Source organism: Lissotriton helveticus, chromosome 10 (genome assembly GCF_964261635.1).
Source record: "Lissotriton helveticus chromosome 10, aLisHel1.1, whole genome shotgun sequence".
Taxonomy (NCBI): domain Eukaryota; kingdom Metazoa; phylum Chordata; class Amphibia; order Caudata; family Salamandridae; genus Lissotriton; species Lissotriton helveticus.
Genome location: NC_136071.1, coordinates 718,004,994 through 718,018,713, shown reverse-complemented (window position 1 = coordinate 718,018,713; position 13,720 = coordinate 718,004,994). Strand labels below are relative to the sequence as shown.

Below are 13,720 nucleotides of genomic sequence, written 5' to 3'. Positions count from 1 at the left end.
CTAAGGAAAGTTGCTAAGTGGTGCACAGAGTAGAGAGTATCTGTATAAAGGGGAAAAATAGTCTTTAGCCTTTGAAAGACTGGACATTCAACTTGCTGTCTGAAAGGCATACCGTGACCACCCAGGAACTATGTAGAAATGTGCTGATGTGTAAGAGGAAGAGTTGGAGCTAATGGCCATATTCTCTAACAGGCAAAAAAACTCACCTTCTCTACACCACATAACTGAGTAAATAGGCTGGATATTGATTATGTGTTACAAGCCTGCCATTAGACAACAAGCTGTAGTGCTAGTGCATTCTTTTGCATCTGCTAGGGGTTTGTCAGGGGCCAAGTTGAAAGTAAAATCGTTCTGTCAAATAAGAAAGGGGCCCACACTAGAGCTGCAGGTTCCGGAAGCACTTCACAGACCCTTTTAAATGAGAATCAATCAATGACATGATTAAATGCTCCTAACTGATCTGTGACTCACAAGGGGCAATACAGTTTATTTATTTAACGAGCTCGGTGAAGTGATGAGTGGTGACATATAAGGCTAACATGACCATCAGGCCTCCACATTGAAAACCAGAACATAAAATACATCTTCTAGGGCTTGCAGATGTGCAGCATTAGAAAATACATTGTATGTTAATTTGAATTATCTTAACAATTATGTAGAAAAAGTGTAGGACATTGAAGAAAAATCTCACCCCAACATGCCCAAATTATCCTAAACCTATACAAAAGAATTTGGGATTAAAAGTGGTGAGGAAAGTGTTAACAGCAGTTTTAAGCTTGTTTCTGGTACTATTGAGAAATATACACAACCCGAGATTAAGAGTATTGAAGAAGCTCATGTAGAGAACAGCAAAGTAGAGAACAAGAATTTGGGATAGAAGGCATACACTGTAAAAAAAGAAACGTAAGTGATATTCCTGGTGGAGAAACGAGCATCAACTGACAGATAGGACATGGCATCAAAAAAACCTTTCCAACTGTTTATACACAATTGTAAAAATACTAACACACTGCTAAATAGTGGATTTTATTTTTTAGTGTCACAATTCCTTTGAATGCCAGGAGATAATATAGGTATTTCTAAAACACTGGTATGATCAGGAATTCTTCTATGAAATAATTTCTTTGATAACTTGTGTAATAAAAATCGGCCAGTATTGGGTCTAATGTTCTCAGACGCAAGAGCTTTGTGACTAACTAGGAAAAGTCTGATCCTGGTCTGGCAACCAATAATGCTGTGGGGAGGGAATCCAAAACTACACTATGCCAACAGTGGGGATCAATGTTAACGGCCTTTGGAAATTCTCTTTCTCTGGGGCTGGCCAACTACCTCAACTCAGATCATTCAGAACTCACGTTGGGCCTAATATGTGGTAGATCTCTTCAGTGTCATGTTTTGCATCAACACACCACTGCTTGCTGATAGAAAAAATAATCTGCTTCAAAAGTCTCTGCATTTGCCACTATGCCACCCAAAGAAAGTAACCTACTTTAATGCAGGCTAGCTAAATCGGCAATAAAATGATCCACCTTTTTTGTCCTTGACCCATCGCTCTTATCGAAGTATCTTAGATCTGTTGACCATGTTTGGGGGAGTGGGGGAGGAGGTGGGAGATCATTTTTCTACCAAATGGGAAAATATTGGAACAGCAATGCCAGTACACCTCAACGAGTGAATCATGACAACTTACATAAACACCCAAAGACCTAGTTGTCCATTACTCATGATTTGTTTTTAATGTAATCTGCATGTTATAAAAAAAAAAATAATACTAAAAAGAATCCCCAGACTGTATTAGTACAAGTGCAAGAGCTCTTCCCTTCCAGCCAGGCTTCCAATAACAATTTCCAGATTACATATTTTGCCAGTATTACCAATCAATACTTTCATCTACAAAATGTTAACGTTGCAATTTCCAAGACCCTTGACACAACTACCCAACTCAATTCCATGACCCAAATTGAATAGTGGATGCTCTTATATGACCGTATGATGTACAAGAGCTAATGTGCAAATAAATGATATCCAAACTCATTAATGGACTACTAGACTTTAATCTCTACAATCACGTTATGCATTGGTCAACCAAGAAGTCAAAACAAGTCCTCTTGCATTCAGGATCAAAAAGGTCTCCATCAGACCCAAATAACTAATTTCTGTCTGCCACTTCCTTTGTCTCCTTCGAGATACTGATGCACTAAAATGCAGGGCTTTCTAATTAAAGTTGAGAAAGGTAAAGATAAAATCTTTGTCGCATATCAGCACGCCTTCCATTTGATTTCCACTATTCATTCTAAATTTCTCTGTATTTGTAGTTTCCCTACCCCTGGTTCACTCAGATGTTTTCTACAATCCATTAGCTCAGTCATTTAACCATTGTTCGTCATCGATTTAGAAGAACAGCAACTCTGTTTTGACCCAAATCATTAGAGTTCTATGCAACTTGTGTACTTCATATGGTATTTTTCTTGACTCTGTGAAGGGCAAGGATCCAATTCACACAAAAACATCCATGCCTGGATCAAAAGGTTTCTTCAAACTACCGGCAAGTATCTTCACCCCAACCAGGCAACACCTTCTTTTTAAAAATATAATTTAGGGGGTAGTTTCATATTCCCAAAGAAAGGTACATTATTTATGAATGTATTCAAAAATGCAAATTGTCAAATCAAGTCTACAACAAGTACATAGGAGTGTTTACTCTTAGCATAAAATAGTCTTTGTGTTAGACCATTTTTCTCTTCCAATTGTTACATATACACTTTTCTCTTGGGCCAGAGTATCTGTTCAGGAACATCAATCAAGGTATAAGTGTCTAATATAGGTTCCCCAAATACTGTCAAATGTATTAGAGCAGACTCTATCTTGATATATCAATATCATCTTTCGGCTGCAATCAGGCGGACACATAGAGCCAAATTTGGGGGGGGGCTGTAAAATATTTCGGGGGGGAGGGGGGGCCGGGCTAATTCTAACAACCATAGATAGAGTGGCTGTAATAAGGGGTGAAAACATAGCAAAAGCCTAATTTACAAGTAAATGGTCTTTTAAAGACCTGTTAACTACTCTGGTGAGGCTGCAATCAGATGGTCGCCAGCCCGCAAAGCTGTGCCAGACCGGGCTGACACACACAACGGGGGGGGGGGCTGAAGCCCCTTGAGCCCAATGGGTGTTGCGCGCCTGGCTGCCATATACTAGACCATGTTTTTGCAGCAGAAGTCCTTATCAAGAATAATCGGTCCCACACATTTTTGTGCTGAATACTTATTAGCGACCTCCAAACCTAAAACCATTTTCAATTACCTAATCAATTCCAGATTATCCTATAGTCCTTACAATGGAGTTGTTGTTGGAAGGGCAATGCTAGAGTCCAATAATCTAGACAGTAACTCCATGACATCCCTCAAGTTAGTTTGATTCTTGGGACATTCCTAATAGGTGAGCAAAAACATACCATCCACATTGCAGCCTCTTAGACACTCAGTGGAGGACAGTCAGTAAAATATTTGCAATTTTTAACAGGGTGAAGTATACTCTGCAATCATTTTTATTGACCAGCGCTCTGTAAAATTGTAAGATGGCCTTACTAGCGAGCTGTCCTGAGAGACTTCCCCCCGCAATAGGTGAACTAGCTAGTAATTTGTGAACACTTGCTGCTGGCCTTAGACGCAGCAGTAGTAACCAGGAGTTATAGGAATATCTAAGAAGAAGTACAGGATTAATTGGCTGCCTGGAATATGATTGGTGTGACTTTTTGCTAGCAAGGGACCCGAAATAGTGGACTATATTTTAAGAAATTGTGGCATTATTCTTCAGGGAAGGAAGGCCGAGATGCTCATAAAGTTGGCTTGGTATTATGAACTCACTTAACTTAGATAAGGTGTACCAAGAGAGCAGCAGGTGAATGGCAAGTATCCTGCTTCATAAAGATAGCATTCACATGCTTATCTGCTGTTTAAGTTTCATAGACCATAAGTGTACAGAAGAATGTTCACATACTGATCACGCTATTTTGGCAGGAGAGAGTTTTGGGAGCCAGTCCTTCCATCTTCTCAGAAAGCATGACAAGGTATGCGTATTGTGCAATACATGAATACACCTACGTAGACATGATGTGTGGAAAAGCATAGCGAGGGACTAGAAGGTTCTCTCAAGAGAAGGATCTCGAAGGGGCAGTCTCCAGCTTTTTATCTACCTAAGACTGTATAACATACACTTGAGGGAGACGCAGCATTGAATTGTGCCATGGTACAGTGTCATTCAGCTGCTTTTCCCTGGTGCACCTGTGGCTCAAGTTTTGGACTCTCAATCAATTGGGTCTCCTACTGCCAATACAATGCCAATACAATGCAAAACAGTGCAATGGGAAGAAGTGGATGGGTGTTATTTTATTTTTTATTAATAATGGCCGTTTTACACTGCTAATGCAATTATGTTCATAATGAAAACCGCAAGATACACTCCAAAAGAAGATCATTTACACCATAAATGTGTTGGTGGCATTCACCTCTTTTTTTGAGTATATGCCTTCCCAACAGCACTGAACCTGATCTCATTCTTCCTAAAGAAAATTTTACTTCCATTCAATAACAATATTTTGGGTGGATAGAGCATCTTCCCGCAGATCTTTCACCTTAGAAATACTCCTTCGAAGCTTCAAACTGGTCCTCAAAAATATTTTTTTTTCCCAGAAGGACTCCCCAGCACCGCCAGGTAGTGCCACAACTTTGTTTCCGGAGATGACATCACCGGAGTATATTAGGCACTAACCAACATACAGAAATCTGTTCCGTATATTGTTTTCACTCCTCTTCACATAATGTTGAGGTGGAACGCAAACTTTTCTTCTGATGGCTAAATCTTTCAATGGATTCCTCAATAAACGAACAAGTCCCAAAGCAGTAGCACTCTTTTGGAGATGGGATTAAGTATTGCTGAGTAACCAAGTAAACCATAGAGCACAAGTCGGGCAAAGTACCCATCACTGCTTGCCTGCGACGAGAGGCAGAAGTACCTTGCAAAAGAATGCAAGCATGACCACCTGCCTGCCCAACAGATGTCAGCAGCCAGGGCTCCTTTGGAAGGAGATGTGGGAGCAGACATGGCCTTGGAAGAATGAGCACTAATTCCCTCCAGAGCGTGTTCGCCAGGGCACAGCATATTTTTAAAGCGAGAATGACCCAAAGCGAAATGCTGCTTTAGATCACAACCTCCTTGCCCTTTTTAGCTTCAGCATGGCCCACACAGAGATGATCATTCACTGTAATCTTTTGAGTGAATTCAATGTAATTGGATACAGCACACCTGGGATTGGAAATTATATACTGGGTCAAATGAAGAGCCCAAACTAGTTTGGATAAGAAGCACGAGCAGGTCAACTTATTTAACACGTTTAAACCAACACAAAAGGTATGGCATAACATGTAAAGATATGTGCCCTGCTCATGCACAAGTCCTTACCTTTCCTTACTACTAAACACATGGAAAATCATTGTGCATTTTATTTTACGACGAAAACGTGTGCTCCAGCCCAGAACAACAGAACAAGCAGGTCTAGTAACTGGGCATCCGGTGCACCCAATTAAAGGAAGCCATTTCACTCATTAAAACACATCCACAAAAAAGATCATGCCTCAACGCCCAGAGCACGGGCACTGATGCATTTAAATCCAGGGTGGTTGCAACTCAGTGAACTGGCGACTTTGCAGCAGTTAAACGCCATCAGCGCCTGGCATCCTGCTTGCCTGCAATTAGTCTACAGAAAGCTAAGGCACTAAATTGTGGGGGAAAAATTTCAGTGGCATATTGTTTTCTTCTGCAGTAATAAACACCACTGAGGCGCGATAGTGCCCATTTGGTTGGCTATACAATTATATGCACTTTACAAACTTTACAAGTGAGCAGTACAAAAACAGCAAGAGATTTCATTTAACATTTTATATGCGGCTGTAAGTAGAAATACCCACAGACGCGAGGATAATTTCTGAAAAGCATCAAGAAAAGTTGAGTACTTGTGCAACAAAATTAAACAATATTGAAAGCGTTCTTAAGAACGCTTGCCGCTAGTCGGCTATGTAAGATGAAATGCTATATGGATTAGGAGCACATTTTTTAGGTCTCGCCTGTCGATGCGCATGCGCATCGAGCAAGCGAGACTATAGGGGCTCATCGACTCTTTATCTAACTTGCAAGGAATCGTGGCGATTCCTTGCAGTGCCCGTGACTTTTAAGCTCAATGCGCATGTGCATTGAGCTTAAAAGCGCGTGCACAGCCGCCCGCATTCCTCCGACACCTTTGAAGTGAAGCTTAGCTTCACTTCAAAGGCCCGGCTTCTTCACACCCACATGCCGCTCTGCCCCGCTCCGCCCCCTCCCCTGAGTCATCCTGCCTGCCCCTTCCCGCCGTGTCGCATTTCTCCTCCCCCCTCCCCTCTCTTCCCTCCGTCTTGTTTATTTTACCCGCTCTGGCCCCTCGCATTTCTCCTCCCCCCTCCCCTCTCTTCCCTCCGTCTTGTTTCGCATGTACCCCCTCCTTTATCCCAATCCCTCTCAGCAGTTTCCCTTTTAGCAGCTCTCGTCTTTACTCGCACCCGCCTCCCACACCGCGGACGCTTCCATCTCGCGTGCACCTACTCCCTTCTTCCATTTCCTTTTAGCAGTTTTATTTCCACCAGCTCCCCTGTCTTTACTTGCACCCGCCTCCCACACAGCGGACGCTACCATCTCGCATGCACCTACTCCCTTCTTCCATTTCATTTTAGCAGTTTTATTTCCACCAGCTGCCCTGTCTTTACTTGCACCCGCCTCCCACACAGCGGACGCTTCCACCCGCCCACTGCCCCTGCGTCCATCCAGACAGAGGCCATTTACACCCGCTGCCACCGTTTTAGCACTGTCAAAGTTTAAATATTTTAAAGTCTTAAAATTATAAAGTCTTAAAATAAACATTTATTTAAAGACGCATTTTAGACGAGAGCGTGTGAGTGTATATGTGCGTGAGCATGCCTCAGTGCCTTTAGTTGCACCCACCTCCCACACATCTGACGCTTCCACCCGCCCACTGCCCCGTTTACTTTGTGTACTCCCCCACAGAGGACATGCCCACCCACTGCCACCGTCTTAGCAATGTAAAAGTTTGCATTTATTAAAGGGCTAAAATAAATTTTTAATTAAAGTCGCATGACAGACAAGAGAGTGTTTGTATATATGTGCGGGAGCATGTGTCCATGCCTTTATTTGAACCCGCCTCCCACACAGCGTACGCTTCACATGCCCACTAACCACGTTTAGTATGTGTACTCCCACACAGAGGGCATTCCCACATGCTGCCACCGTATTAGCACTTTAAAATGTTGCATTTTTTGAAGGATTAAAATAAATGTTTCATTAAAGTCGCTTCACAGACAAGAGCGTGTGCGTGTATATGTGCGGGAGCATGCCTCCATGCATGTGTGTTTGAGTGTGAATATGTGTAGGTATGTAGGAGTGCCTGCATATGTGTGCTTGTTTATGTGTGTGTAAATTGCTAATGCCCTATATGTTTGTGCATGCTTTTTTTGTGTGTATATTTATGTGCGTGTGTAGGTTTGTATGTGCTGGTCGCTGCATGCATGTGTAGTTGCATACATCAGTGTATACGGCTGCAAGTGGATGGGTTTCCAAAGGTGTGCCTGGTCTGTGTTTGCACGTTTTTTTTTCATCTGTGCTTGCGCGTTTGTATGTCTCTGTGCATCGGTGAATTTAGAAGTTTTATTTAATTGCAATTAAGTCTCTGGGGTGGATTTTACTAAAACCGAGAGGTGTGACAATAACTAACGGCGCATAATGAAGAACCCAATGCAGGGAAATCTCTACAAGCTTTAAAAGTTTACACTAAATTAATACATCTAATTATTTTGCTACGTATTTTGAGACAAATATAACATCTATCCCTTCTTACATGCAAACCACCAACATTTCACTTGGTAGCGAAACAAACGTACCGAAACAAACGTACAAGATTGAAGGGATTCAACCTATAACCTGTAAAGATCGCTTTTCAGGATACAGCCTGGAATTATTTCGCACTACTCCTTTACATTTGTGTACAAGTACACAAGGGAAGCACAGTTCATTTTCATACATGCCCAATTATATTACATGTGGTTTGAAAACTCAACAGGGCTTAGTATGCTTGTTCCACAATATATAGAGCGCGTGCATTAAGGAATTCTGTTTGCGAGGTGCAAGGTAATTTTCAAAAAACAAGCGCTTTTATTACATTAAGTATTTACTGAAGGGAAAAACATTTGCGTGGTTGTGCATTTTGTTACAGAAATACCGGTTCTACACTCTGTTGGTACACATCTGTGTCGTTTTTTTTCATTTTCTCTGCTACAATTATTAATTAGCAAGTGTTACTTTGGAACCGACAACTGGCGCCACTGGGGACAAGGCAGACAGAGCCATTCTTATGGGGGTACCCCCTCCCTTCTCCCTTAGCAGCATGTGCATCCGCCTTCTCCAGCTCTTCTGCTTGAAACAGACAACAGGCGCCAGTGGGCAACAACATAGACAGAGGCATCCTGCTTGACGATGGGTTTGTCAATTACGTGTTAACACTAAACCGACCCGAGGAGCCAGGAGAGCACAAGCTCTCTCTCTACACATCGCTCTCTCTAACTCTCTCTCCACACACCTCTCTCTCTCTCTTTCTCTACACACCTCTCTCTCTCTATATGCATCTCTCTCTCTCTATATGCATATCTTTCTCTCTCTACACACCTCGCGTACTCTTACTATCTCTCTCTCTCTCTACACACCTCTCTCGCACTCTCTCTCTCTACACAACTTTTATTTAAGTATTATTATTATTATTTTTAAAAAAGCCATTGTTATTTGTAATATCAATATATCCAAGTCTCACATAAATACAACACATATTGCATTACAAATACTATAGGTGTCACATTTGCTATTGCACATTTGCTTGATTTCCTCCATTTCATGCTACCTCATTCCCTCATGTTACCCATGGTAACCTCCTACGTGCTTCACTTAAAATCCACCCTCTAAGAAGAAATGCACTCAGGCCCTCGGCTGCGTCTTGTGGTCTCCGCATCAATTTGTGCTACTTGCTGGTCTTGCTCATGTTATGTGATCCACGGCATGTCCTGATTGCACGAGCGGGACCCGAGGGCTCAGGAAGAGCTCGGCCGACTTCATCCAGAGCGCGCGCATCCCACCCCCACCCCCTCTGACATCTGCCCGCGAGCGGGACTCTGCTTGAATAATCCCCGCCGCACGAGGCATGGATCCCATTACCGTTTTATGGGTAGTTTAGTAAATTGAGATTTTTTGTCTAGTTGGCAGACTCAGCTGAGAGGCCAACAACTGAATGGGTGCGTGCGAAGAGTCCGGTAGCCTGTACTTCTGCCACGCACTTTTGTTTCTAATGCTTACAGAGCAGGCAGCGCTAGTATCTCACTCGCCTCTCGGCATTCATGCTTAGCTCCCTTTGTTAGTTTTTGGAGGGCAGTGTGATGACCCACTTTGTGGGATAGTTCAGAGTCAGGTAGCCTGCACTTCTGCCACGGTCTCACTAATTCAGAACGCATTTTTTTTTACTGCCTCATTAGTTAACCGCTCCACCTCCACTTTTTTGTCTAGTTGGCAGACTCAGCTGAGAAGCCAACAACTGAATGGGTGCATGCGAAGAGTCAGGTAGCCTGCACTTCTGCCACGGTCTCACTAATTCAGAACGCACTTTTTTTTTTACTGCCTCATTAGTTAACCGCCCCACCTCCACTTTGTTGTCTAGTTGGCAGACTCAGCTGAGAGGCCAACAACTGAATGGGTGCATGCGAAGAGTCAGGTAAGCCTGTACTTCTACCACTCTACCGCCCTCACTCTACCACCCTCACTCTACCACTTTACCGCCCTCACTCTACCACTCTACCACCCTCATGCTACAGCCCTCACTCTACCGCCCTCACACCCTCACTCTACCGCCCTCACTCTACCACCCTCACTCTACCGCCCTCACTCGTTGCCACCACAACATCACTCAGCGCCACCACAGCATCAATCTGTGCAACCATTCAACAACAACTGGTTCAAATATGTTCTGTCAATGTTTCAAGCTTTATTACAAAATGTCATAAAAAGATGTTACATTTTTTCACTTCTGTTCTTGGATTTTTGTCACAATAAAATACACTGAACATAATCTTCACAAAAGTTATTTACAAAAGTTTAAGCTATTGCCATTATAAATTACAATACCTTTTATTTAAGTATTAATTATTTAAAAAATTAAAAGCCATTGTTATTTGTAATATCAATACATCTAAGTCACGTAAATACAACACATATTGCATTACAAATGCTATAGGTGTCACATTTGCGAAAGTTAAAACTATTGGCATTGTAAATGACAAAGCTATTAATTTTGCTATTTTCAAAACCAACACATAAATACAAAATGTGTCATTTACAATACCAATAGGTCAAACTTTCCTAATGCGAGACCTATTGCATTCACCCTCAACCCCTCACCCTCACACAGTGCAATAGGTCTCGGAGCATTTGAGTTAGAGCTTTTAGATTTGTTTATGGCTTTTTTTCTTTGTAATTCTTTAGCATTGCCTACAGGAAACAAAAATGCTAAAGATTTTAAAAAAAAACCCCATAAACAATTCTAAAAGCACAAACTCTAATGCTGCGAGACCTATTGCATTTCCAATGCTTGTTTAACATGCAATCAATTAGATAAAGAATAAACAAATTACAGAAATACGGATCGCTTTTTCTTCCTTCGAAAAGCGAGGGAAGTTGCCTTAGCGCCATATCCTGATCTCAATAATCAAAGAATGGTTTAGAAAATCCCTAACATAAAACCCTAACATAAAACCGATTGTCACAAAACATGAGCAGGCTATAATATTGCCCTTTTTAAAAGAAAAGGCGCAGAGAATAGTAGATTGCTTGGCCACCTATAATATCCCTTTTATCATGATAGTCTATAAAAAAAAGACACTCTACGTCCAGTGAAAGCTTTCCAACAAAATATTAAAACAGTCACTGAGCATTAAGGCAAATGCGTGCCCAGTGGTGGTTATAGAACCTGAGGCAAGGGTCAGAGTGATAAACGGGTGGGCACTAATGGAGTTTTCGGTATAAACAGGCTATAAAAATGTATGTTCTTATAGAAGTCACCGTCCATGTATGTTCTCACAGAAGCCAACAGGCATTGACAATGTCAATAGTCCTGACTTATAAATGAACGTACTTTTTAAGTCACTGGAGGATTTAGGCACTCAACATGTCATCATATTTGCACTCTGCCACTCATCTTTGCACTCGTGCATCCATCCGCTAACTTTTTCTTGAGTTCATCATCCAACAGAACTAAATATAACACAAATTCAACAACGTTTACAAGAAAAACAGAAAAAAGTACATATGGAAAAAGATAGCATGCTGTCTATAGAGCTTGCAATAACGTAACCTAATATAGTCAAAGGCGTTTGTCTCGCAGAGGTATTGAACATAATCAAAGGTTTTTTTAAGTTCCAGCAAGCCCACCACATTTAGAATCATGAAATGGTGAAACAATGATATGATGGACAATAGCATTCCATAATGGTCCCCTTGTTTAGGGGAAGTGGCTAAGTGGGATGCGGTGCACTGCAGATGAAATGAGCAGCAAGCACTACCTAGAGATGTCGGATCTTCAGAAGCGAAATGAAAATAAAAAGAGAAGCAAAGAAATAAAAGAGGAACTATGAGAGGAGAAAACTGAAAACTAAAGGACTGGTAAACCAGCCAATAGGTAGCTGTGCGGATGCGATCAGAAACTGTCATCATTAATAGGGCTGGAAAGACCATGACTGATGTGGATTGAACCATCACCCCAGGAACTGCACTATCATTGATAGATGCAGAGCATAAATTACACTCATACTAATGACAGAAGGCTGACAAAAAGGATATATATGTATATACACATACACACATATATATAATTTACTGAGCTTTTTTATTACAAGATCCTGGCAGACAGCTAACCCTGTCAGCCCTTCCGAAGAGATTCTACCAGGAATGTTTACAGTTGAAATATTCATCCCATAGGATTCGTCAGGGGGTAACCAACACCAAAAATGTTCCCTACAAAGGTAACCAGTCAGACCACTTGTAAGAAATTACCTATGTGTAGGTTTTAATACAGAGTAATAAACAATTCACCATTATTTGTCTAATGACTTACTCAGGCTTTTCACAGTCAATGTATCAAGCCTACTAACCTTATCAAACTTTTCATTATAAACAATCAGGCCTATAAATTTGGTCACTCCCTGTGTTGGTGGTCATAAGCTTTCCCACAAGGCATCATCAGATATGTCATACAAGTATGTACAAAATTCCGGATGGAAAAACAATATCAAATTTCTACTAATAAAGCATTACCTTATTGCAAATCTTCTACTTCCATGGTTTGTTTCTGTGGGCCACCAAACCCTCGTCTACTACAGTAAACTGGGAAATTCCTTTTAAGTACTAGGCCTGTGCGAAATTTAAGTGACGCCATGGTAATTCGAGCAATTTTGGGAATTAAGGATTACGCTTGTTCATGAAATTACGCCATGGTGCATAATTATGCCCTCATTTGTAGCAAAAGTACAGTGCAGGAGCAACGTTAACAAACAGAATGCAAGCAGATGATGTTTGCAGTACCTTTTTGTGCTTTTTTTTTTTTTTAGAGCAAAATGCATCACACATTTCCCCCTCAAATACAGTGCAAAATGACAGATTTGTATTTCTCGGATTTAAAAAACAAATTCACGTAAATATATGAAAGTAAATTACACGAATTTTGCAATCCTCTACTAATACCCATTTACAGGATTTAGTACTGTGTAATAAAAATCCACCTTAAAAGCCTATTGTCTTTTCAAAATACGAAGTCATAACTTTAATCAGAGCGCACAACCATAAGTGTGCATGGTGATAGTGAACAGGACACCCGTGGAGATGTGCCCCTCCCACGGTCTTACATCTCACTGGCCTGAGGCGGGGGGGGGGGGGGGGGGGGGGATGATATGAGTACAGGAAGTGCTTCCTGTCCCTGGCCTTGGGACTCATGGGAGTGGGGACAGGAAATCACAGACTCAAATAGCAGATCACTTCCTGGTCACAGTGTCGCAATGGCCTGGGGTATTTATGTGGCCCAACTCCTTGCCTTCCCCTCTTCATAGTGCCATCCCAACGTCGGGACCAGGAAACACCCCAACCACCAGCATTTGGTGAGCCTTGAGGGGTTGGCAACAAGCAGTCAGCCAGTGACTCCGCCTCCTGACCTTCCAATGACTACTCCAATGACTGCTCCAGCTGCCTCAATATCTGGCGGCCGTCCACAGGTTCACTCAGCGACCGACCTAGTTGCTCCAAATTCTGGCAGGAGCCAACAGGCCCCTGTAATGTCCCTCCCAGTCCCCAGCTCCTGTCTCCCAACCCCACCCAGTGCAAGACAACCATTCCAGTGAGATTTTTAAGGTCCTGGGGGAGATCAGGCAATACCTGAAAGTTCTCGTTCCTGGTCCTACAGATATTAGTGCCACTCACCTGACAGCGTCTCCATCTGCCATATCTACTTTGATTAGCGGGCAAGTTTAGGTGGGTTCAGTCCTGTTCTCCAGTGTGCCAACCCCCTTCCCATGCACCCGCCCGGTTAAAGTCCCAG

The 13,720-nt window shown here is 42.1% G+C and overlaps 1 protein-coding gene across 5 annotated transcripts in view; it reads right to left on the bottom strand.

Annotated features, from left to right (window-relative positions):
* Nucleotides 1-13,720, bottom strand: part of UBE3C (ubiquitin protein ligase E3C) — a 1,115,457-nt gene that overhangs the window by 697,705 nt on the left and 404,032 nt on the right. The window lies entirely within an intron of this gene.